The 26,799-nt window shown below is 37.0% G+C and overlaps 1 pseudogene; it reads right to left on the bottom strand.

The window, feature by feature from the left end:
* Nucleotides 1–2,979: 2,979 nt before the first annotated feature.
* The window catches only part of LOC112674774 (centromere protein V-like), an 86,034-nt pseudogene continuing 62,214 nt past the window's right edge, over nucleotides 2,980–26,799 (bottom strand).

Here is a 26,799-nt window from a genome sequence, read left to right as displayed (position 1 = left end):
TTTCCTCTCAGGGGCAGAGACTGTGGCTTTACTTCCTCTGTATGCCAAATACAGTGTTAGGAACCTACTGGACTCTTACTAAATAAATTTTGTGGTCATTTCCAAGATGCTCCTTATCATGTTTGAATAGCAGAACTTCCTTGTTAAAAAAAGGCACAATTAATTTGAGAATAAAATGACATGGGTCATTCTTATTATGGAATCCCAGCCCTCCCCTTTTAAGTTGGCAAGGCATTTCCTACCACTAATTACTGTAATTCCTTTTTATAATAACTCTATTTATCTACAGTGGTTTATGTCCTCTATTTTCTAGGGAAAAAAAAAAAAGAAATGTACTTGTCAAACCCCCTTCAATATTCCAGGGCTCTGCCTTCTCCCCACACTCACTCTTAAAGATGAGACTTTGTTTAGAGCTCCACTACTCTTTCCCATCATTCTTGCCTCCTTTGCAACATTGGTGTACGGTGCTCTCTGATAATGGTAACTCAAATCGCCCTTTCCAGCCCCCTGCAAATAAACCATTTAAAGGAGAGAATTGAGATCTTACTTAAAAACTTGTGAAATATATTTGAAATATTATATTATTAATATAGTATTAATTTCATTATTGATATTATCTTATTAATAATAGAATTATTACTTGGGAGAAAGGAAAGGGAAAAAGGCTTGGACAAAAAGAGAAGTATTGATAAAATGTCATCTCTGTGAAAAACTCGGTCAACCCTACAGGGTGTTCTGAAGCTGGGATGATCCCGCAGAATTGTCCAGAGTTAGGGCAAGGGAGCCAAGTCTTTATTTAAACTCATCAACCAGTCATTGAATACAGGTTTCCCTGAAAGAGGGCATGACCCTCGGCTACATGCATTTTTTCAACTGATACAATCCCCAAAAGAGCTAAGCACTGAGAGTTGTCTGTCAGCATCATATAGTTAGAGGAATAATTCTTCATGCTTGAAGAGGAATCTAGGTAGCAAATCACAACTTCTCTATGAACATCTAAGCTTTAGACAGGGAATTTCATCATATATATATATATTTTTTTTTTTCTTTCTCAGTGTAAGTTTCTTCTGATATTAGGTAACTATCATTCTCTTCCTATAAATCAAACCTATCCTCAAAGTCCAGCACCAATCCTACAAATGCCTCACTAAATACAGCACTAACATATACTTCAGTTGCTTCCTAAGTGTATAATAATTGTTACAAAACACACTGACAGGGATCCCTGGGTGGCGCAGTGGTTTAGCGCCTGCCTTTGACCCAGGGCGCGATCCTGGAGACCCGGGATCGAATCCCACGTCAGGCTCCCGGTGCATGGAGCCTGCTTCTCCCTCTGCCTGTGTCTCTGCCTCTCTCTCTCTCTGTGTCTATCATGAATAAATAAATAAAATCTTTAAAAAAAAAAAACAACACACTGACAAAAAGTATACAAATACTTTAAAGATTCTAAGACTCACAGTCACTTTATAGAGCTCTTATAATGAAACACACACTATAGAGATTTCTCATAGCACTTCTCCAAATTCTTGTCTAAATAATGGCTATTTTCATCAGCAAAAAAACCATGAAAGAGCATATGGTAGCCATTAACCACCAGAAAATGCAAGTGTTTTATATGGAAAATACTGGTCATTAATATCTTAGAAAGTTGTTAAGAGAATTGAAGGAAATTGAAGTATCTTAAAGAACATAATGTACACTATAATATGCTATCTTAATAGCATTGTCTAACACAATGCCAGAAAATAAATAAATACTAATTTCAGAACTTGGTTATCTAAAAATTCCTCAGTTTAGTCACTATTTACTGATTTTTCTAGGTCTAGTGACATTTATGGTAATATGCTATTTCCATAATTTTTATATTGAAGGAATATCTTAAAACACAGTTGAACCCATATTTCTCATTATGTTTTTAGGATAATGGGATCTTTATATATACTGGGTGTCACAATATGTTTATTACTATGATGAGTTTGTGACCTTTTCTATTAAACATCACTTAAACATGCTAGCAACCTCTAATATAGGATTATTCATTATTCAGTCTTGAAGATTTGGTAAAATAGAAAAGAAATATACGATATTAAATTTTTAGCTGGATAACTGGTGCATAACATATTTTTATAAACTTTTTTAATAAATGTTTTTATTGAGGTATAACATATACACTACACAAATGCTAAATGCAATCACTACCAAGAGCAAAATCTAGAATATAAGTGGCAAGATTAAAATGATAAATAGACAAATACACAGTCACAGTTAATTCTGTCAATTTTTATATATGTTTTGAAGCTATTTTATTAAATGCATGCAGGTTTAGGATTATTTGGGCTTTGTGTTTATTTTTTATTTTTTTATTTTTTAAGATTTTATTTATTTATTCATGAGAGACACACAGAGAGAGAGAAAGAGAGAGGCAGAGACAGAGGCAGAGGGAGAAGCAGGCCCCATGCAGGGAGCCCAACGTGGGACTCGATCCCGGGTCCCCAGGATCAGGCCGTGGGCTGAAGGCGGCGCTAAACCGCTGAGCCACCTGGGCTGCCCCAGGCTTTGTGTTTAATTGACCCTTTTTCATTATGAAATACCTTTTTATATCTTTCAATATTTCTTGCAGTAAAGTCTTCTTTGCCTGATATTATCATAACCACATTGAATTTCTTTGTGTTATTGTTTATTTGATATGTCTTCATACATCCCTTTCTTTTGTTTCAATGACAAAAATATTTCTCTAAAAGATCATATAAAAGTAGGGAAAAGAAATGAGGATGTCAACTAGCTTGCATCAAAACTGGGCTGAAGAAGGACAAAGTGCTGCCTAGAGAAACTGGTAGTTTTAACAGTTTGCAGATCTCAAGATGGTCACAGGCCAACAGAACCAGCAGCCGCATTCATGAGCACCACCAACGGACAGGAGGGACAGCAAAGCTATTGATCGCAATCATTCCTCCTTTTCAGGAAGGGAGAAGGTGGAGCTCACTCTTTAGACCTATTCTTGATGATCTTGTGCTTCTTCATGGCTTTCTCCCAATAGATGTCATTGAATTTCTCACTGACCACATTCCTGGCAGCACTCTCATCCAGGCAGTGTGGGAGCAATTCTGGAGCCTCCAGGGTTTGAGCAAGTGAATGTAAAAGCTCTGAACATTACATCTTTCAAAGAGGTGTTGTGTTGTGGGCCTGTTGAATGTATATGTGGTTAGGACCCCCGCAGAAGCTTGAAGTGAGAAACCAGAATAATGAAGTGCCTATTCCACTTCTTACAAATGCTGCAGGTGCAGTCAAAGATGTGCAAGTCCACTGAGGCCCAAACTTCAAAGCTCCACAGCAGCAGCCTCCTGGGTTTTTTACCAGGCCCCGGTTTTGGAAGGTGTCCAGCAGCAGCTTTGTCATGTCCTGGAGGATGGCTCTTTGCTACATCTGGAACACCTGCCTGTGCTCCTACTGGTCGCCCAGGTCCAGTATGGCCATGGAGGCTATTGAGGTTGCTGGGGTTGGCTGCAGTTGTGACTTGGAAGGGGCAGCACCATGATCAATGCCAGCTCTGCCTACCTCTACCTAGGGCTGCCTCCTGGGCTCCTAGTGTCAACTTTACCACTGGGCTCCTACCCCCCATCTAGCATGTGGGGTGCCGTGGGGCCAAGGTGGCAGCTGTGGGGGCCTTAGAGGACGCAGGCCACTTCTCTTATCCTTTTTTTTTTAACCCGTATCCTTTTATTTTCAATCAATATCTATATTTACAATGGATCTCTTTATGGAGCATATACTTGGATTCTGTTTTTAATCCATTTGTCTTTCTAGTGCTTAATCCATGTATATTGAATAACTAAAGTAGTTGCATTTAACAGCATCTCAATAATTGTTTTTCTTTGCTCCATCCTTTGTTCACTTTTTCATCTTTCCCTGTCTCTTTTAGAATTAATCAAATTGTTTTACTTCCTTTTATTTCTTCTTTTAGATTGTCTACATTTTTATTACTTTTTAGAAGTTTCCCCAGAGATTACAATATTCATCTTTGCCTCTGTACAATCATCCTAACATTAGTACTTTTATCACTTCCAAACAATGCAATAATCTGACAACAATTTAACTCCATTTACATGCTTCTTGACATTTATGCCATTATAGTCATATGTTTTACATTTCCATATATTATAAGCCACATAGCTATGATTATTGTTGTTTTAAATACCAATATCTTTTCATATTTACTCCTGTATTTACACTTTCCATTGCTCTTTATTTCCTCCTGCAATTTTATGTATCCATCTGGAATCACTTTCCTTTAGCGTGAAGAATTTCCTTTAACATATTGTATAGTCTGCTTCTACTGGTGACAGATAACTCTCAAATTTTGTCTGAGAACTTTATTTTATCTTTATTTTTTAATAACTTAAAAAAAATTTTTTGAATGATTTTAGATTTATATAAAAGTTGTAAGGGTAGAACTGCTTCCTTACAGCCTTCACCCAGATTCCTCCTAATGTTAACCATGAGACATAACCATGGCACACTACAAAACTAAAACACTAATACTACTAAACAAACAAATAAATAGAACATTCATTGCTTAAACTACAGATTTTATTCATATTTCACCATATTTTCCACTAATGTTCTTTTTCCATCCTAGGATACAATCTGAGCTAATGTATAGCATCTAACATCTTATATTTCAAGAATATTTTTATTGCACATAAAATTCTGTATTGGCCATTATTTTCCTTTCAGCTCTTTAAAGATGTCATTCTAGTGCTCACGTTGGCAGCACATATACTAAAATAAGATGTCATTCTACTATTTTCTAGATTCCAGTTTCTACCAAAAAGTTAGTGATTATCCTTATTGCTGCTAGTTTACAGATAATGTGTGTTTATTTTGCCTCTGACTGATTTTAAGCTTTTTATTATACATTGGCTTTCAGCTGTTTAATATCATGTGCCTAGATACAGATTTCTTTGTACTTATCTTGATTAGTTCAGAGTTCACTGAATCTCTTGTACCTGTGTGTTTTTGTCTTTTATTTTTAAAGACTTACTTATCAGAGAGTGAGTGCGCAAGAAATCATGTGCACTTGCACAAGTGAGAGGAGGGGCCAAGGGAATCCTCAGGCAGACTCCCCACTGAGCGCAGAGCCCAATGCAGGCTAATCTCACCTTCCTTGAAATCATGACCTGAGCCGAAACCAAGAGTTTGATGTTCAACTTACTGTGCCCCCCAAGTGCCCCTCTTGTATATGTATTGATATCTTCTTTCAGTTTTGGAAAGTTCACAGATATTATCTCTACAAGTATTGATTCTGCCCAATTTTCTCTCAAATCTCCTTCTGGAACTCCAACCATATGTATGTATTCAAACTTTCCTTGCATCTTGTGTCCCCTATACTTTGATTTATTCTTTTCATTATTTTTGCTCTTTGGTTGAGTTTCTATTGGTGTGTCTTCAAGTCCATGAACACTGCCTTCCACTACATCCAGTTTGGTGTTAGGCCACCAAACTATTCTTATTTTCAGATATTGTATTTTTACTACTAAATGTTTATCTTATTCTCTTTTATAACTTCTAGTACTAAGTTAAAATTCTCATTCTTGAGGAAAGCATAGTGGGGCAGAATAGGGGAGGATACAGGGGGACTGCAATGACCTTGAGGGGATGTGGAAAGGTGATGAAAATGTTTTAAAACTAAATTGTAGTGATAGTTGTATAACTATAAAATCACTAAAAAAATCATTTAATTGTACATTTACAATAACATATCAATAAAGATGTCAAAAAGTGAAAAACTCCATCTTTTTATTCATTTTTCCTCATCTTGTCTTCCATTTCTTAACATATTTAAAATAATTCTTTTAGGGGCTCAGTTGTTTAAGTCCCTGACTCTGGCTCAGGTCATGATCTTAGGGTCCTGGGATTAAGCCCCCACACTGTGCTCCCTGCTCAGTGGAGAGTCTGCTTCTCCCTCTGCCTCTCCACGTGCTCATGCTCTCTCTCTCTCTCTCAGTCTCTCTCTCAAATAAAATATTTTTTAAAAAATAATTATTTTGTTTTTTTTAAAGATTTAATTTATTTATTCATGAGAGACATGGAAAGAGAGGCAGAGATACAGGCAGAGGGAGAGGCAGGCTCCCTAAAGGGAGCCTTACGCGGGACTCGATCCCAAGACCCCAGAATCATGCCCCAAGCCAAAGGCAGAGGCTCAACCATTGAGCCACCTAGGCATCCCAAAAATAATTCTTTTAAAGTCTTTGTTAGCTATATCCAATTCCTGGTTTAGCTAGGGGAGTCTGCGTTTATTGCCTATTTTTGCTCTTGCTTACTGGTCATACTATCCTATCTTGTCATATTATCATAATTTTTATTGTATGCTTTGGATTATGTAAAAAAATACTTGTAGCACTTATTGATGATGTTTATTTTCCCAAAAGGAAGGCTATTCTTTTCCTCTCTTTGGCAGATAAGTTAAAAAGTTAGCTACCTACATTCAGTCAGAGATTTCACTGAGTCACGTCTAGGTTTCGGTTTTAGTAAAATGCAGTCCCCCGTTAGTTCAAAAATGTTTCTTGGGCGTGGATGTTCTGGACTTTTCCTGTAGACTCTGGCAGGTCTTTGCCTATTTAGCCCTGAAAAACTATGGGAGATTCTGTTTTGTCCTTTACAGATTTTAAGCTTAGCTCAATAGTTTCCTCCTCCACACTATTGCAAATATATATTAAATACAGTGATATGTTAAATATTTTGATGTGAAGACTGGCCATGTCTAGCTTCCTTACTCTAGCTAGACTGTGGTGTACACATGAGGAAACTGCAATAAATTTCATCTGTTTTAGAAGTCTTGACCCAGTCACTAAACTATGTTACATGGAAAAAAAAGGAAGTATACTTTTGAGTCTGATCTGAATTCAACCAATCATATTATCTTTTGCAATTGCCAAAAGAGCCAAATTTGAAAAAAAAAAAATCAGAAGAAACAAACTCTGGGGCGCCTGTGTGGTGCATTCAATTTAGCATCCAGCTCTTGATTTTAGCTCAGACCGTGATCTCACGGTAGTGAGACTGAGCCCCTTGTGGGGGTCCACGCTTAGCTCGAAGTCTGCTTGGAATTCTCTTTCCTTTTCCCTCTGCCACTTCCATTTGTTCTCTCTCTCTCTCTCTCTCTCTCTCTGGAATAAATAAATCTTAAAAAGAAAGAAGAACAACACAACAACCAACACTACCACCACCACCACCGCCACCTCCACCACCATTATCACCACCACCATCACCACCAAACTCAAAAAACAGTGGAATGGTAATTACCGGGGGCTGGGGATGGTAAAATAGGAGAGATATTATTTAAGGGTATATACTACTATCTAATACACAGTACAGTGATTATAGACAACAAAACTATAGCATAAACATTAAACTCACTAAGAGACTAGGTCTTAAATGTTCCTACCACTAGAAGAAATCATAATTAAGTGGCACAACAGAGATGTTTAGCTAATACTACAATGGTAATCTTACTGTAATATAAATGTATCAAATCAATATGTTGTACACTTTAAACTAAGTGTAATATTATATGTCAATTATATCTCAATTTTAAAAGAAGTTCCAGTTCTTCCCTCAGCAAGATTACCCTCTGTTTAGACTAAGGCCCATCTTCCTGTACCAAATAAGCAAAATGCTCCCATAGAAGAAAATGATTTGGTAATTGTGAACCCATCTAAAAAATGGCTCTTTCCCCTCTGGAATTTCAGTTCATCTATTCTCCTTACTGATATAACAATCTAATATTTTTTAAAACATAATTCTGTAATTTATCTTCTTTTTAAAATTTGTTACAGTGAAATTGTTGCCTTCCCATGATCTATTACATCACACTTGCAAGCATACTGTCAATCTTATTACACTTAAACAAACATACATTTAATTATTTGAGGTCTATGTTAAGAAACAGAATTGCAAATGATCTCAAAAACATGTCTTTTGCTTATAATGTTGAAAAAGGTCTGGAAATAGTAATGATACTCTAGATAATATACAACCATTGTCATTACCCACATAACCATGTCTAAAGTGGCAAAGATGTGGCCACTTTCCAAAACATACCAGTTAGAAAGCAATAGACTCATTTATCATAGCACCAGTTGTACACATCTGGGATGAATATATATCCTAATTTTCCCTGGACAGTCCCAGTTTATATTTATAATCACTTAGTAACCAAGCAGTGTCCTTTTTACTCACAAAGATGTCACAGGTAAAATGATAAATTACATGGTTCCACCTTAATTCATATATGGATATGAGGCATAGAGAAAGACAAGATTCTAATTTTCACTGTGCCTCCCACCTCCCATATTCATATATATCATTAGATCTTACTGTCAACATACTAGGATGTTGATAATTTCTGAACCATGGCCCTATTATAGTATCATTTGCCAAAATCAGGGCAAAAATAAATGACTTGTATTCTAGGTATTTCTTGATACTTTATACTTGTAGCTTCAGAACTTTTTTCTGTTATGCTCATATGACTATAGTTTTAAGAAAACCACTACCAAAAGTTCACTATTAACACCACCTTACATCCCAATAGGTAAAATGTAGTTCAATTCTATTAAAATATGTTTATATATGAGTATAAACTGTTTATAGTTTTAAGACATTTAGATACATACTTTTTTTCCGTTTAGCATAATATAATAGATACTTCAAAAACAGAGCCAGAAAACAACTTTAGAATTTTCATCATTTTTATAGCTAGTATATAAAACAGGTTGCATTCAATTCTCCATGGAGTAAAGTTTGAAAATGAGGCTGAATTATTTGCAGATGACAAATTTTAGACCCTAAAACATGCTTGGTACACTGAAGAAAATCCTGTTGGTTAAATCACTTGAGCCATCAAGTTTTTCTTAAAGTGTCTCGATATGCTTTTGACTGATACCATCTGTTATCTACTGAAAAAATTACTTTCCTTTGGAAGGTATTCATCAAATTATAGGTGACATATTTGTTTGAGAATATACTAGACCATCTGGTTCTATAAAAACGTGTTTCTAAAAAATACTGCCATCCTATCTCAGCTACACCATCCGTATTTTTCAGAAGCTCTTTTTGTTACACTCCCAAAACAGAAACACATGATATTTTTGGCTCCTGGCTAAAGAAACCAGGGAAAACATTTACAAAGAGATTTTTCTAAGCACCATGATATTTTACAGCTATTCATTAAAAGAATAAGTAGGTGACCAGCAGAATGGAGTGTGGAGAAGAAAGGAAGAAGGCATGGTGGGTTCAATATTTCATATCCTGAATAGAAAGCCACTAAAACAAAAACCTGACATAATCTTCCCTCCATATATGAGCTTTATAGAACACCAGGTGTATTATTCTATTTATAATAAAAAAAACTAAATTTTCTGTTTATAGATATACTCCCATTCCTATTAGCTTCCTGCAGTTGCTACTTGGCAATGTAAAAAGTTATTTTCTTTTCCTAAGGGTGCTTTTTTGTTTCTTAAAGCAATAGGTGATAAACCTAAGAATATAATCTCACTTCTGATTTTCTATCTGATTTTAGTAGACTTGCTAAAGGCCAAATTTTCTCTAACTATAAAATGGGCCAGTTTCTCATCAGAACAAAGTTTATCTAAATCAGACCCAAATTTCTTTTTAACACAATGAACTAGAGCAATTGCCCTCAAACATTCATACTGTATATCTCACTGGTCTTCACAAGGAATGGTAAACCACTGTGAAATAAAAAAGCAGCTCAGTACTCCTATTAAGGATATTCATATATTTTACCACATTTAAATGGTACAGTACTCATTTATTCATTTAAAAATATGTATTGAGCCCTTTTCATGTGGTCAGCACTACTAAGCACTGAGGACCTACTAATGAACAGGAATAGTCATAGCCCCTGCCCATCAAAAGTTTAAAGTCTAGGAAGTGAAAGAGGCATTGCTTAATCAACAAAACAAATGTAAATTTGCCTGTGTAAGAAGAGTTTTGGAGGCATGAAGTACGTTATGAGTGTATAATAGGGAGCTAAAAATTAGAAGGGTCACGGTAGGCCTCTGTAAGGAAGTAATACATGATACAAGATATGAAATGTGAGTAGAAGTTAATTCAGTGAAGAAGAAAAGAAAGAGCTTTGCAAAAGAAAAAACAGTCTCACCCTTGGCTTGGGCAGAACCTTCAATGTAATATAACTCATAGTTTCTGTCTGGAATATATACATTCCAACTGTCAGCTGACCTTTAATTGGATATTCATTTCCCTTTCTGTCTAACCCATCCATGATTATTAAACCATCCTTTTTTTTTTTCTATAAATGCCACTACGGGATAAACCTCTGATTTGATGCTAGAGATCTTTTCAGTTGTAGTAAAGCTGTAATAAAATGAGCGCATAACTATCATCAAAAGCATGTATAACAGTTTCAGAGAACCCATCAAGATTAGCTTTTCTCAAAAGGACCTACCAGAGTTAAAGGGATTAAGGAACACTCCAAGCTCACTGGTGAGATCCTTTCTGTTGCCCCAGCCTTCCAGTACCTGAGCTTCTACGGAAAGTTGTTGCTGATGCATGAAAAATTGGGCTCATTTTCAGTGTTCACACATCAAAATCCCAAGGCTACTATATTCATTTTCTATTGCTATGATAATAAGCTACCACAAATTAGCATCTGAAAACAACACCTATCTATTATCTCATGATTCTTTAAGTCAGAAGTCCAGGTACTGCATGGCTTAGTTGGTATCTCTGCTTAGAGTCCCACAGACTGAAATCAAGATATCAGCTGAGCTGCATTCCATTCTGGAGGCTCTGGGGATGAATCTTCTAAACTCATTCAGGTTGTTGAACAAATTCAGTTTGTGTGGTTATAAGACTGAGAGGACCTTTTCTTTGCTAGCTGTCTAGTAGCCTCCCTGGGCTCTTTAAATCTGCCTCCTTCCCTTGTCATGTGTGCCCCCTCCATCTTCAAACCAGCAACAATCATCCCCTCCTTCTCACACTTCAAAGCCTTCTGACTTTCCTTTCAGCCCCATCTCTTCCATTTCCAGCCAGAGGAAGTTTCTAGTTTTACAGGCTCATAGATCCTATCACCCAGATAATCCAGGATAGTGTCTCTTTTAACATCTGTAAACTTAATTACACCTGCAAGGCCCTTTTGCCATAACATAGCATATACATAGATAATGGGGATTAGAGCATTGGCCTCTTTGGAGGTCTATGATTCACACATTTCAAAAGATAATTGCTTTTGAGACTCTTGCCATCCAAGGAAAGAGCTTAGGAAAGGTAATGTCAGTCTGTAACTTTGGTCCTATCGGTGACTTCCTCCAGATCGAGAGCATGTGATTTGGCATGTGGGGGAATATTAGATTCCTCCAGACAAGAGAACTAGATATGGTGCCTTATGGTTTTGATCAAAGCTCTACATTGAGGATTTCTAGGGATGTGTGAGGAATTCGTGATCATATATTCTTTTTTCCTGCAGGGTTTGTTTTTAGACACATTTGTGTCTTTTGACTAGAATATTATATTTTACTCAGGATCCTCTACATGTTTGCCTATGTATCTAGGAAGCTGCTTCTAGGCGCTTGTGTTTATGGTCAGTGAAATTCTCTGAAAACCTTTTAATATGCAGCTGCCCATTGGCTGAAAGCAGCAGTTCTAAAACTTTTGGTCTTAGTATTCCTTTTATACTCTTAAAAAGAACTGAGGGTTCCAAACAGCACCTTTATAGGAGTTTTATCCATTGATTTTCAATATACTATAAATAAAAACTAAGAAAAATTGTAAATATTTATTTTATAAACTAATAAAACAATTTCATATTAGCATAAATAGCATATTTTATGAAAAAGAACTAAAATTTTCCAGAACAAAAATATATTTTATAAGAAGACTAGCATTGTTTTACTTTCATGCAAAACTCTTTCTTGTCAAATCTAATGGAAGATAAGCCATATTCTCACACCTACTTCTATGTTCAGCCTATTGCAATACGTTGTTTTGGTTTAAGTAATAAAGAAAATCTGGACTTACACAGATAAATAGTTGCAAAGGGGAGAATTCTTTAATAAACTTTTAGATAATTGTGAATATTCTTCTTTGACACTAAAATGCTACAATTGGTAGTTTTTAAAAGGTTAGTTGTTATATGGAACTTGATATGATATGAATGAAATTCTTATACATCACTACATTAAAATCAATTTTTCTACTTTGCTTAAATGGATCTTTCTGACATATATATGATTTTGCAATATCATGCATTTGTCATTTGGACAATGTGGATTCTCAACTTATGCAGACCTTCCAAATACTAACAAATTTCATTATAAAAATAAAAACAAAATATCATTTTAATCAATATCATCACCAATGTCAAAAAAATTATTAAGCCACGAGGTTCCTAGTGGCAGGTACAAGTTTTCCAAAATTCAAAAATTTTACTCAAAATTTTATTATTGGCAATAAATACTATCAGATGTTTCTCTTTTTTTAAAAGATTTTACTTTTAAGTAATCCCTATACCAAACATGGGGCTTGAACTCATAATCCTTAGATCAAGAGTCTCATGCTCTACTGACTGAGCCAGCCAGGCAACCCTCAGATGTTTTTCTTGAAGTGACACACAAGCTTCATTCATTTTCAGAGAAGTGTCTGCCAACTACCAAAGTCTGATTAACCTGAGTTTTTCTTTCAAGTAAAAATAGTATTCCATGAAAAATGCCACCAGTTGCAGGGCTCATCATTTGTGTGATCATGGGGCTAATTCAAAACAAATAGGCCTTTAAGCCAAGGGGACTCAAAAGGACTTTTTTAAAAATTTTATTTATTTATTCATGAGAGACACAGAGAGAAAGACAGAGAGAGAGAGGCAGAGACACAGGCAGAGGGAGAAGCAGGCTCCATGCAGGGAGCCTGATGTGGGACTTGATCCTGGGTCTCCAGGATCACACCCCGGGCTGAAGTTGGCACTAAACCGCTGAGCCACCGGGGCTGCCCTCAAGACTTCTTTTTATCTATTTATGTATTATAAGTGAAAAGCTCTAAGATAGTTAAGAACATGTAAATTTTTAGAGATTATTTGAATTCACAATGGTACGTTAACTATTGCTAAGTAACAAATAATTACAATATTTAAAACATTTTTTAAAGGTTTATTAGTCTAACAATACTGTGGTTTGGCCAAATGTTTCTGCTGGTTTTGCCTGAGCTCTTCGTGCAGTCAATTCAGTTGGAGGATCACCTGTGCTAGAATATCCATGGTGACCTTACTCACATGTCAGACAACTGGTCCTGGTTCTCACTGGGAGCTTTGATTTTCCTCTGGGTAGCCTTTCATCTTCAATAAGCTAAACTAGCTTCCTTACATGGTTACCTCAGGGCAAAACTCAAGGAGGTGAAAGTAGAAATTGCCAGATCCTATTAGTCAAAGTAAGTCACAGAACTTGATGGAAGGGCCTGTAAAGACTCTATGACCATTTTTAATCTATCACAATGACCACTGAAGGTCTCTTTTAACATGACTACAACAAACCACTTTAGAAAAGCTTGGAATCAAACAGTAATAAAATTTCTTGAAGTCAGTGTCTGCCCTAAAAAATGAAGGTAATGTATTCTCAGAAAGACAACACAAGTCTCAAGTGTGAAGTCCTCTTAAACACTGATTGTTTCATAAGACCGTGCTTAAAGAAGGATAGCGACATGCCAAAGAGCACAAGGGTTCCAACTGGCAAAATAAGGAACAATTTCAATTAAAGTAAATAGTAATGTATTATGTCCTATTAAATAAGAGTCCATGAGTCCACTAATTTATATTAATAAATAGAGGGATGGGGTGCCTGAGTGGCTCAGTCAGCTAAGTGTTTGCCTTCAGCTCAGATCATGATCCCAGGGGCCTGGGATTGAGCCCAGCATCGGGCTGTTCCTTGGAAGCCTGCTTCTCCCTCTTCCTCTGCCTACCACTCCTCCCACCTGTGCTCGCTCTCTCTTTCTCTCTCCATCAAATAAAAATAAAAATAATAATAATAATAAAATATAAATAAATAAAAAATAAATAAATATATTTATAAAAAATAAATAAATAAATAAATAAAAAGAAGACGGTTCTACCTTACAGTAGTAAGCCAAGTAATAAATGAAGAAGAAATACTGGAATTAAACAAATCCCTATTTGACAACCACCTATTAATAATTCCTCCAGGGAAACATCATCAATAGATATTAAAACTAGTGGATGTAAGCTTGATGAGGAGTATTGACAAGGTCTTAAAGTAAATCACCATGAAGACATTTTAGTTTCAGGAAGGAGAAACCTGGTAAACATGACCTTAACCAAGTAATCAATGGTAATTTCAGTAGTAATGGGAAAAACAAATGTCATGTGCCCCCTGATAGTATGCACTGAGAAGCACATGATATCATTTCTGTGATATTCTTGTTAAAATGGTACAGTCCAAATTTAATCAAGATGAAACATCAGATAATGCTAATCTGAGGATGATTTTACCAAAATAAATGAACTATACTCCTCAAAAATATCAAGGAAATGAAAGAAAAGGAATGATTGAGGAACTGTTACAAACTCAAGGAAACTAAAAAGACGTGGCAACTAAATGCAACATGTGTTCCTGGATTGGATCCAGTACTCTCAAGTACACTCTAAAGGATATTAGTGAGACAATTAGTGAAATTTGAATGAGGTCTTTGGATTGGATAATAGTATTGTACTGGGGTTAAGTTCCTGATTTTGATAATCGTGCAATGGTTATAATAAGAAAAATGGGTCCCTTCTTTAAGGGAAAGGAGGGGAACTGAGTGGGGAAAAATTAGAGAAGACAAAGCATGAGAGACTCCTAATCTAACAAACAAATGGTTGCAGAAGGGGACGTGAGGGGTGGGGAATGGGATGACTGGGTGAAGGGCACTAAGGAGGGCATTTGATTGGATGTAAACTGGGTGTTACACTATATGTTGGCAAACTGAATTTAAATAAAATATATTTTTTAAAATGTGTCCCTTAAGAAATAAACACTGAAGTGTTTATGGTGCTATAAGGTGTTAAAGGTCTGCAATTTATTCTCAAGTGCTTCACAAATTATAATACTTAGGTATATATTTACATAGAAAATAACAAAGCAAGTGTGATTAAAATGTTAACATTTGCACCATCTATATATGAGGGTAATTCACATGGAATTTTTTGTACAATCCTTAGAACTCTTCCTGAAATAATTTTTAAAATTCCTGAAATAATTTTAAAATGTAAAGATTAAATAAATAAAATCAATTTTAAAATTACTCTCCAATTAATAAACCAAAATATAATATTGTATACAAAACTCTGGAGAAACAGTACCAAATTACTAAGTCTGCTTCCGTTAGTTATTTTTACAACATTCTGGTATCACATATCCTAACATAAAGATAGGAACATTTTGGCTGCTACTGTTCTAGGCCAAATTCTGAAACTCAAAGCTTAGTGAAAAGAAAAAGTTCAATTGTTAAAGAGCCATTTTGGGTGAGATTCAAGGTACGTCAGAACATCAGAACATTGTTAAAAAAGAACCACCTTGCCAACATAACACCCTAGGAGACAGTAAGAAATCTGCAAGAAGTGTTAGTTTGAGAAATGTAGCAATTAGGGGATGCCCAAATTAATCTAAATCCATTTCAAAATCCCCATTAAATGCCAAGTCCTTTTAATTCACCTCTATATTTGTAAAAAAAAAAAAAAAATAGATCATTGAAAAAATGAATACCTAAATAGAAACAATAACTTACACATTAATTGTGTTGCAGGAAAGGCTTCCATGATTGGTTCCAAAAATAATTATGAGCCCCCTAACAGAAAGAGACAAAAATTTCTGAGAAGGAAATAATTGAATTTCACTTAATGGTTAAGATCTTGGTGACTAAGATAAAAAAATAAAAGATAAACAATCATCAGGTCATCCTTAAGAAACGTTTTTGTATTGAGTTTTTATCATTTTCTAAAGAAATATTTTAAAATACTAGTATATAAATGTTTTAATTATTGATAAATATTTTATAAATAAATATTTTATAGGAGTGCCTCTCTCTGAGTCAGTGAGCCTGGGTGGCTTATCTGACTCTCGATCTCTGTTCAGGTCTTGATCTCAGGGTCTCGAGTTCAAGTTTGGCATTGGGCTACACAGTGTGTGCTGAGCCTACTTAATAAATAAGTAAATAAATAAATAAATATTTTATGTATAATTACATTAATACTCCTAATTATGGTAATACATGTACAAATGAAATACTATTACAGTCCAGGATAAAATGCAAACAACATGTTAGTTTATCCATGACTAATTTGTTCTCTGACAAGGAGCCTAATTTATTGGTAACAACTTGCATTTGTCATATAGATCAGATAAGTAATCACTAATTATACTGAGATTTTAAGATTGTAAAAATAAAAATATGGTTATAAAACCATCTTTAATTAAAATAATGAACACCTTAACCACTGTTGTTACAAACTTCAAGCAATGCTAAAAAATTACCTAACTCCACAATTACCTTATTTGTATTATCTGAGTAAAATTTTAGGGATAAGTGTTTAGTACCAAGTAGATTTACTGTTTTTTAATGTCAACTTAAATTGTAATTCTAAAACCCTTAATTAACTTTAAGACTTCAGACTTAATTAACTTTGAGACCTAAGGCTTAAAAATATTTAAGTAATTAAAAAAATATTTAAGTAATTAAAATAAATAGAAACTTCTTGCAACAAAGGATACAGTATTTGGCAAGTAGGGACACTAGCAATAGTATAGTTACCATACAATAATTTTTACTTATGTAGTATTCTTTGTTATTTTTATCATTTTTTAAGAGGATAAAATTAGGGGTGCCTGGGTGGCTCAGTTAAGTGTCTGCCTCCAGCTCAGTCATGATCCCAGAGTCCTAGGATAAGCTGAGCATCAGACTCCCTGATAGGTAGGGGAGTCTGCCTCTCACTCTCACTCTGCCTCTGCTCATGTTCTCTCGCTCTCTCTCAAATAAATAAAATCTTAAAAATTAATTAATTGATTATTAATTAAAAGAGAATAAAATTAGGGGCATGAAAATACTGTCTTAAAATACACTTAAAAGAATAGCTGTATCTCAAAACTAATGATTGAAGCTTAAGTAATATCATATTATTGTGTAATACATGTATATGTATTCAAATAAAAACATTTGGAGGTGGTAAGATTAAATTTTAAAAGAAGCTATGTATAACAGAGAAATTGAGCACTGATGGTTCACAAAGAAAATTGGTCTTTCAGTGTACAGCCTGTCGTAAATAGAAGGCTGCACAAAAATATTTTTGTTTTCTTCATATTCTCTCCAGATGTCAGGATTTTTGCCTAACCACTGCATATGTGGACTGTATAAAAGGTTTATTAAATTGAGCTGCTTTGGCATATTTTATAACTGTAAATAACTATAAGCAAAGAAATAGGAAAATAAGGGATTTCTCGCTTCTATAAAGCTAACATTCTGGGTGCCTGGGTGGCTCAGTGGGTCAGGCATCTACCTTTGGCTTGGGTCAGGATCCCAGGGTCCTGGGATTGAGCTTTGCATCAGGCAGGGAGTCTGCTTCTCCCTCTCCCTCTGCCTGCCACTCCTCCTGCTTGTGCTTGCTCTCTATCAAATAAATAAATAAAATCTAAAAAATAAAAAGAATTAAAAATAAAAAGCTAACATTCCCTTAGTAGTTATAATGTATTGCCATTCTGGTTAATAACACAGCCAATATTGTGGCTATTTCTTGTTCTTTGGAACGGTGATTTTATCCACAACAATTTAATTGCTGATCCAGGATACGGCCCCCAAATACAAAATAATAAAAGTGACCAGGTGTTTCTAATGTTCAAATCATCTCTGGTACTCTCTTGAAGGGACAGACCCTCTCTCCTTCTAAAACAGAATTGGCCTTGGAAAGGAGGAATACTAGCAATAGGATGTTAAGATAGATATGCTTCATATTTTCTTAGTTAAATGAAAAAGAGAAGATCAATGCAATTAATCTCATTCAGTGAAAGTATTAATAACATGAATATAATTTAGTAAGTATATAACCCCTGAGAATAAATGGAAATATATTTAAGTTCATGTACATGGGCTGACACAGTGATTCCTGACAAACTGACATCTAAGCAGTTTTTATATTTAATTTAAAAATTTAATTTTAAAATACCTGGATTATGACCCCTGCTTCTGGCCAAAATGGAGAAACAGGGACTGGATTTTCTCTCCCGCCTGAAAAAATAAAAGGCATACAAAACATATGAAGGATTTTTAAGACATTGGGTTATTAGGCAGTAAAATGCCTAATGATGACCCTTGAGAGACGGAAAATAAGTGAGGTAAACCCCACAATTGTCCCAACCAACTACTTTGATAGAATTTCCACACAACAGAGAACTAATAAATTGAATAAATTTAACAACTCAGAAAATCTTGAAAGTCTCAAACTACCAAAGTTCACTTAAAAAGAAATAGATAACCTGGATATCCCCATACATATTATTTTTTTAAGATTTTATTTATTTATGAGAGACACAGAGAGGGGCAGAGACACAGGCAGAGGGAGTGGCAGGCTCCATGCAGGGAGCCCGATGTGGGACTCCATTCCAGGACTCCAGGATCATGCCCTGGGCTGAAGGCAGACACTTTACCATTGAGCCACCCAAGCGACCCTTCCTATACAAATTTAAAAGATTAAATTTTAGTTAAAAAACCTTCTGGCAAAGAAAACTGCAAGCTCAGGTGACTTCACTGGTGAATTCTATGAAATATCTAAAAGAAAACATCAGTTTTTCCGAAAGTCTTCCACAAAATTGAAAAAGGAACACTTCCCAATTTCTTCTAAAACAAAGAACACTACCATGATACTAAAACTAGGTAAAGATATTACATGTAAGGAAGTCCACAAACTGACCTTTATCTCTGAAACTAATAATACATTATATGTTAATTAAGTGAATTTAAATTTAAAAAATTTAAACCAGAAAAAATAAATTTTAAAAATGTAAGTAAAAAATAAATAATAAAAAATATAATATTTGACCAGGAAAAGAGACCACAAATCAGTATTTCTCAAGAACATAGATATATTCAAAACAGAATTTTAGTAAACTAAATCCAGTGATACATAAAATTAATAATAAGCCATGAATAAGCAATGTTTATTCCAGGAATGTGAGATTGGTTTACTATTTAAAAATTAATCAATGTAATTTACCATATTAAACAACTAGAAAAGAAAAAAGTATATGATATCTCAACGGATACAAGAAGGGAATTTGTCAAAATCTAATATCTCTTCCTGATAAAAACTTTCTTCACAAACTAAGACTATTCTTAGGAAACTTTTTCAACCTGATAGAAGGAATTTGTGAAAAACCTATAGGTAACATTATACTTAATGGTGAATGTTTTCCCCTTAGTATCAGGAACAAGACAGGGATGTCTGCTCTCATCCTTTCTATTCAACATTGTACCAGAAGTTTTAGTCAAAGCAATAAGGCAAGGACAAAAAATAAATCTATATTGGAAAGGAAAAGGAGAATTTAGTGAGGGGCGGGGCAAGAAGGCAGAGGAGTAGGGTCCCCGAGTCACCTGTCCCCACCAGCTTACCTAGATAACCTTCAAATCATCCTGAACACCTATGACTTTGGCCTGAGATTTCAAGAGAGAACAGCTGGAACGCTAGAGAGAGAAGAGTTTGCACTTCTAGCAAGGTAGATAGACGGAAATAAATAAATAAATACATAAATAAATAAATAAATAAATAAATAAATAAATAAATAATCAATCCAGTGGGGGAGGGGCCCCGCGAGGAGCCGGCTAAGGGGGCGGCGGGAGCCTCCAGGACAGGAAGGCCCAGCCCCGGAGAAGCGGGAACTTGAACAATCCGCACCGGATTCTTCCCGGAGGGAAAGGCGCTCACGGGGAAACGAGGCAGGATCGCAGGAGGGGCAGTGGAGCCCCAGGCTCCCGGGGTCGCGAACAGAGGAGGGGCGCCCCGGGGAGAGCGCCCCGCACCCCGCGGGCCGAGCGGGTAAAGGGCTGGGGCAGCGGCGGGCCCGGGAGCAGCCGGTGGGTCAGGCGGGGGCTGCGGGGAGGGGGCTCCGGGGAGGGGCTGCGCCTGCTGCCTTCGGGAGCTGCGCCCGGGGAGGGCGATCCCAGCAGCGCGGCCCGGAGCCCAGGGCGCGGGGGGACACAGCCCAGGACCCGGCGCTCCCCCGGGAACAGGCGGAGGCGGGGAGGGCACAGGACGGCCAGGACGCTCCCGCCGCCCGACAGCCCTGAGCTGTGCAGAGCAGCGCCCCCCGCACGGAGCATCCAGGCCAGTGCGGACTGGGAGACTGTGGTGGTTACTGGGGGAGCTGACTCCAGGGCTGGGGAGCTGGCCGCTGCCACTGTTGTTGTCCCTCCTGGTGTCACCCTGTGCCTGGGACAGAGCAGGACCGCCAGGGAACAGAGGCCTCACAGGATAAACAGCTCCCACTGAGCCCTGCACCTGGCAGGGGTGGGATGAGGGGGCTCCCCCAGGTGCACACACCTGAGAATCAGCACAACAGCCCCTCCCCCAGAAGACCAGCTGATAGGACAAGGGAAGAGCAAGTTCCTGATGGAGCAGCGCTGGAAAGCTCCAGGGGAAGTCGAGGGATTTACAGCATATAAAACCAGAGGGTACCCCTCCTATTTTTTTCTTCCTTTTTCCAGTACAACTCGTTTTTATATGACTGTAAATTTCCAATTTTTTTCTCTTTTCCCACCTTAATTATAATATTTTACCACCTCTTCATTTTTAAGATTCTTCCTTTTTGACTTTCATATTTCTAAAATTACAGCTCCTAGATATATTTTCCACTTCTAGATTCCCTTCAACATACTCAACTTAATTTAGGGAGATATACAAGATATGGGTTTTTTTGTTTTGTTTTGTTTTGTTTTCTCTGCCTCATTTTGTTCTACAATGGTGGAAGTTAATACCTTCTAAAACATGACCAGTATGCACCCAGAACCAAGTGGTATACCATGCTGGTTCATTCTGTGAGATTCTTCATTCCCATTCTTCCCCCTTCTTTTATCTCATTTTTGTTTTGGTGGTCAATGTTGGGGCCTTCTACAAGTATTTCTGGTTTATATAAATTTGGGACTGAGTATCTTCTAAAATACAGAACTTAACATACTCAGAAACAAGAGGATCACCCTCTAGAACCACTCACGTAGACTATATTCTCCCTCCACTACAACTTCCTCACCACCACTATCTCCCAGTCCCTCCCTGCTTTTTTTTTTCTTCTTTGCCTATTTTTTTTCTCTCTTCTTCTTTGGGAGTCTTGGCCTTTTATTTTTTACTACCTTGTTTTAAAATTTGTTTTTCACTTTAGTGGTCCTTTTGTTTTATATCATTCTGATCTTTGTTTTCAATTTCTGGTCTCTGACTTTGGCAGATTCATCTAGGGTGAAATTTATGTAGGTTGTGGTTGATATTCCTGACTGAGCCCACTCATACAGCCACTCTGCACTGAGCAAAATGACTAGAAAGAACTCACCACAAAAGAAAGAATCAGAAACCATACTCTCTGCCACAGAGTTACAGAATTTGGATTACAATTAGATGTCAGAAAGCCAATTCAGAAGCACAATTATAAAGCTACTGGTGGCTCTGGAAAAAAGCATAAAGGATTCAAGAGACTTCATAACTGCAGAATTTAGATCTAACCAGGCCAAAATTAAAAATCAATTAAATGAGATGCAATCCAAACTGGAGGTCCTAATGATGAGGGTTAATGAGATAGAAGAAAGAGCGAGTGACATAGAAGACAGGTTGATGGCAAAGAGGGAAACTGAGGAAAAACAATTAAAAGACCATGAGGAAAGGTTAAGGGAAATAAATGATAGCCCCAGAAGGAAAAATCTACGTATAATTGGGGTTCCAGAGAATGCCGACAGGGACAGAGGGCCAGAAAGCATATTTGAACAAATCATAGCTAAGAAATTCCCTAATTTGGGGACGGAAACAGGCATTCAGATCCAGGAGATAGATAGGTCCTTCCCCCCAAAATCAGTAAAAACGTTCAACACCTTGACATTTAATAGTGAAACTTGCAAATTCCAAATATAAAGAGAAAATCCTCAAAGCAGCAAGAGACAAGAGACCCCTAACTTATAAATGGGGAGAAATATTAGATTAACAGCAGACCTCTCCACAGAGACCTCACAGTCCAGAAAGGGCTGTCAAGATATATTCAGGGTCCTAAATGAGAAGAACCTGCAGCCAAGAATACTTTATCCAGCAAGCCTCTCATTCAGAATAGGAGAGATAAAGAGCTTCCAAGACAGACAGAAACTAAAAAATTTGTGACCACCAAACCAAGCCCTGCAAAAAATATTAAGGAGCACCCTGTAAAGGAAAGAGGAAGCCCAAAGAAATAATCCACAAAATCAGGGACTGAATAGGTATTACAATGGCACTAAATTCATATCTTTCAATAGTAACTTGGAACATGAGTGGGCTAGATGATCTCATCAAAAGATGCAAGGTTTTAGACTGGATAAAAAAGCAAGACCCATCTATTTGCTGTCTACAAGAGACTCATTTTAGACGTAAGGACACCTACAGCCTGAAAATGAAAGGCTGGAGAACCATTTACCATTCAGATGGATCTCAAAAGAAATATGATAATCCTCATATCAGATAAATTAAATTTTATCCCAAAGAATGTAGTAAAAGATGAAGAGGGACACTATATCATACTTAAAGGGTCTATTCAATAATAGGACCTAATAATTATGAATATTTATGCCCCTAATGTGGGAGCTGCCAAGTATCTCAATCAATTAATAACCAAAGTAAAGAGATCCCTGGGTGGTGCAGTGGTTTAGCTCCTGCCTTTGGCCCAGGGTGCGATCCTGGAGACCCGGGATCGAATCCCACGTCAGGCTCCTGGTGCATGGAGCCTGCTTCTCCCTCTGCCTGTGTCTCTGCCTCTCTCTCTCTCTCTGTGTGTGTGTGTGTGTGACTATCATAAATAAAAAAATAAAAAATAAAATAAAAAAAAATAACCAAAGTAAAGACATACTTAAATAATACACTAATACTGGGAGACTTCAACACAGCACTTTCTGCAAATGACAGTCATTCTAAGCACAACATCTCCAAAGAAACAAGAGCTTTAAATGATACACTGAACCAGATAGATTTCACAGATATATACAGAACTTTGCATCGGAATGCCACTGAATACACATTCTTCTCAAGTGCACATGGAACTTTCTCCAGAATGGACCACAATAGACCCATTCTGGGTCACAAATCAGGTCTCAACTGATACCAAAAGATTGGGATTGTCCCCTGCATATTTTCAGACAATAATGCTTTGAAACTAGAACTCAATCACAAGAAGAAATTTGGAAGACACTCAAACACGTGGAGGTTAAAGAGCATCCTGCTTAAAGATGAATGGGTCAACCAGGAAATTAGAGAAGAATTAAAAAGATTCATGGAAACTAATGAGAATGAAGATACAACTGCTCAAAATCTTTGGGACACAGCAAAAGCAGTCCTGAGAGGGAAATACGTCGCAATACAAGTATCCCTCAAAAAAATGGAAAAAACTCAAATACACAAGCTAACCTCACACCTAAAGGAACTGGAGAAAGAACAGCAAATAAAACTTACACCAAGTAGAAGAAGAGAGTTAATAAAGATTTGAGCAGAAATCAATGACATAGAGATAGAAGAACTATAGAACAGATCAACAAAACCAGGAGTTGGCTCCTTGAAAGAATTAATAAGATAGATGAACCATTAGCCAGCCTTATTAAAAACAAAAGAGAAAAGACTCAAATTGATAAAATCACGAATGAAAAAGGAGAGATCACAACCAATACCAAGGAAATACAAACGATTTTAAAAACATATTATGAGTAGCTATATGCCAATAAATTAGGCAATCCAGAAGAAATGGACACATTTCTGGGAAACCACAAACTACCAAAACTGGAACAGGAAGAACTAGAAAACCTGAACAGGCCAATGACTAGGGAGGAAATTGAAGCAGTCATCAAAAACCTCCCAAGACACAAAAGTCCAGGGCCAGATGGCATCCAAGGGGAAATTCTATCAAACTTTTATTTTTTTTTTCTATCAAACTTTTAAAGAAGAAACAATACATATTCTACTAAAGCTGTTCCAAAAGATAGAAATGGATGGAATACTTCCTAACTCGTTTTATGAGACCAGCATCACTTTGATTCCAAAACCAGACAAAGACACCACCAAAAAGGAGATTTATAGACCAATATCCCCGATGAACACAGATGCAAAAATTCTCAACAAGATACTAGCCAATAGGATCCAACAGTACATTAAGAAGATTATTCACTGTGACCAAGTGGGATTTATCCCCGGGATGAAAGGCTTGTTCAACACTCAAAAAACAATCAACATGATAGATCATATCAATAAGAGAAAAAACAAGACACATATGATCCTCTCAATAGATGCAGAGAAAGCATTTGACAAAATACAGCATCCATTCCTGATCAAAACTCTTCAGAGTGTAGGGATAGAGAGAACATTCCTTAGCACCTTAAAAGCCATCTAGGAAAAGCCCACAGCAAATATCATTCTCAATGGGGAAACACGGAGAGCCTTTTACATAAGATCAGGAACACGACAGGGATGTTCACTCTCACCACTGCTATTCAACATAGTACTAGAAGTACTAGCCTCAGCAATCAGACAACAAAAAGAAATAAAAGGCATTCAAATTGGCAAAGAAGAAGTCAAACTCTCCCTCTTCACAGATGACATGACACTGTACACAGAAAATCTAAAAGCCTCCACCCCAAGATTGCTAGAACTCATACGGCAATTCAGCAGTGTGGCAGGATACAAACTCAATGCCCAGAAGTCAGTGGCATTTCTATACACTAACAATGAGACTGAAGAAAGAGAAATTATGGAGTCAATCCCATTTACAATTGCACCCAAAAGCTTAAGATACCTAAGAATAAACCTTACCAAAGAGGTAAAGGATCTATACCCTAAAAACTACAGAGCACTTATGAAAGAAATTGAGGAAGACACAAAGAGATGGAAAAATATTCCATGCTCATGGATTGGAAGAATTAATATTGTGAAAATGTCAATGCTACCCAGGCAATTTACACATTCAATGCAATCCCTATCAAAATACCATGGACTTTCTTCAGAGAGTTGGAACAAATCATCTTAAGATTTGTGTGGAATCAGAAAAGACCCCGAATAGCCAGGGGAATATTGAAAAAGAAAACTGAGGTGGGGGCATCACAATGCCAGATTTCAGGTTGTACTACAAAGCTGTGATCATTAAGACAGTGTGGTACTGGCACAAAAACAGACGCATAGATCAATGGAACAGGATAGCGAACCCAGAAATGGGCCCTCAACTCTATGGCCAACCAATATTCGACAAAGCAGGAAAGACAAGCCACTGGAAAAAGGACAGTCTCTTCAGGAAATGGTGCTAGGAAAATTGTACAGCCACGTGTAGAAGAATGAAATTAGACCATTCTCTTACACCATACACAAAAATAAACTCAAAATGGATGAAAGATCTAAATGTGAGACAAGAATCCATCAAAATCCTAGAGGAGAACACAGGTAGCACCCTTTTTGAACTTGGCCACAGCAACTTCTTGCAAGATACAACTAGGAAGGCAAGGGAAACAAAAGCAAAAATGAACTATTGGGACTTCATCAAGATAAAAAGCTTCTGCACAGCAAAAGAAACAGTCAACAAAACTGTAAGACAACCTACAGAATGGGAGAAGATATTTGCAAATGACATATCAGATAAAGGGCTAGTTTCCAAGATCTACAAAGAACTGATTAAACTCAACAGCAAAGAAACAAACAATCCAATGGGCAAAAGACATGAACAGAAATCTCACAGAGGAAGACCTAGACATGGCCAACAAGCATATGAGAAAATGCTCCGCATCACTGGCCATCAGGGAAATACAAATCAAAACCACAATGAGATATCACCTCACACCAGTGAGAATGATGAGAATTAACAAGACAGGAAACAACAAATGTTGGAGAGGATGTGGAGAAAGGGGAACCCTCTTGCACTTTTGGTGGGAATGTGAACTGGTGCAGCCACTCTGGAAAACTGTGTGGAGGTTCCTCAAAGAGTTAAAAATAGAACTGCCCTATGACCCAGCAATTGCACTGCTGGGGATTTACCCCAAATATACAGATGCAGTGAAATGCCGGGACACCTGCATCCCAAAGTTTATAGCAGCAATGTCCACAATAGCCAAACTGTGGAAGGAGCCTTGGTGTCCATCGAAAGATGAATGGATCAAGAAGATGTGGTTTATGTATACAATGGAATATTACTCAGCCATCAGAAATGACAAATACCCCCCATTGGCTTCAACGTGGATGGAACTGGAGGGTATTATGCTGAGTGAAATAAGTCAATCGGAGAAAGACAAACATTATGTGGTCCCATTCATCTGGGGGATATAAAATATAGTGAAAGGGAATAAAGGGGAAAGGAGAGAAAATGAATGAGAAATATCAGTGAGGGAGACAGAACATGAGAGACTCCTAACTCTGGGAAACGAACAAGGGGGTGGTGGAAGGGGAAGTGGGCAGGGGGTTGAGGTGACTGGGTGACAGGCACTGAGGGGGCACTTGACGGGATGAGCACTGAGTGTTATGCCATATGTTTGCAAATTGAACTCCAATAA

Source organism: Canis lupus, chromosome 14 (genome assembly GCF_003254725.2).
Source record: "Canis lupus dingo isolate Sandy chromosome 14, ASM325472v2, whole genome shotgun sequence".
In the NCBI taxonomy this organism is placed as follows: Eukaryota; Metazoa; Chordata; class Mammalia; order Carnivora; family Canidae; genus Canis; species Canis lupus.
The sequence above is the reverse complement of the archived record's forward strand: the minus strand, read 5'-3'. Positions and strand labels throughout refer to the sequence as shown.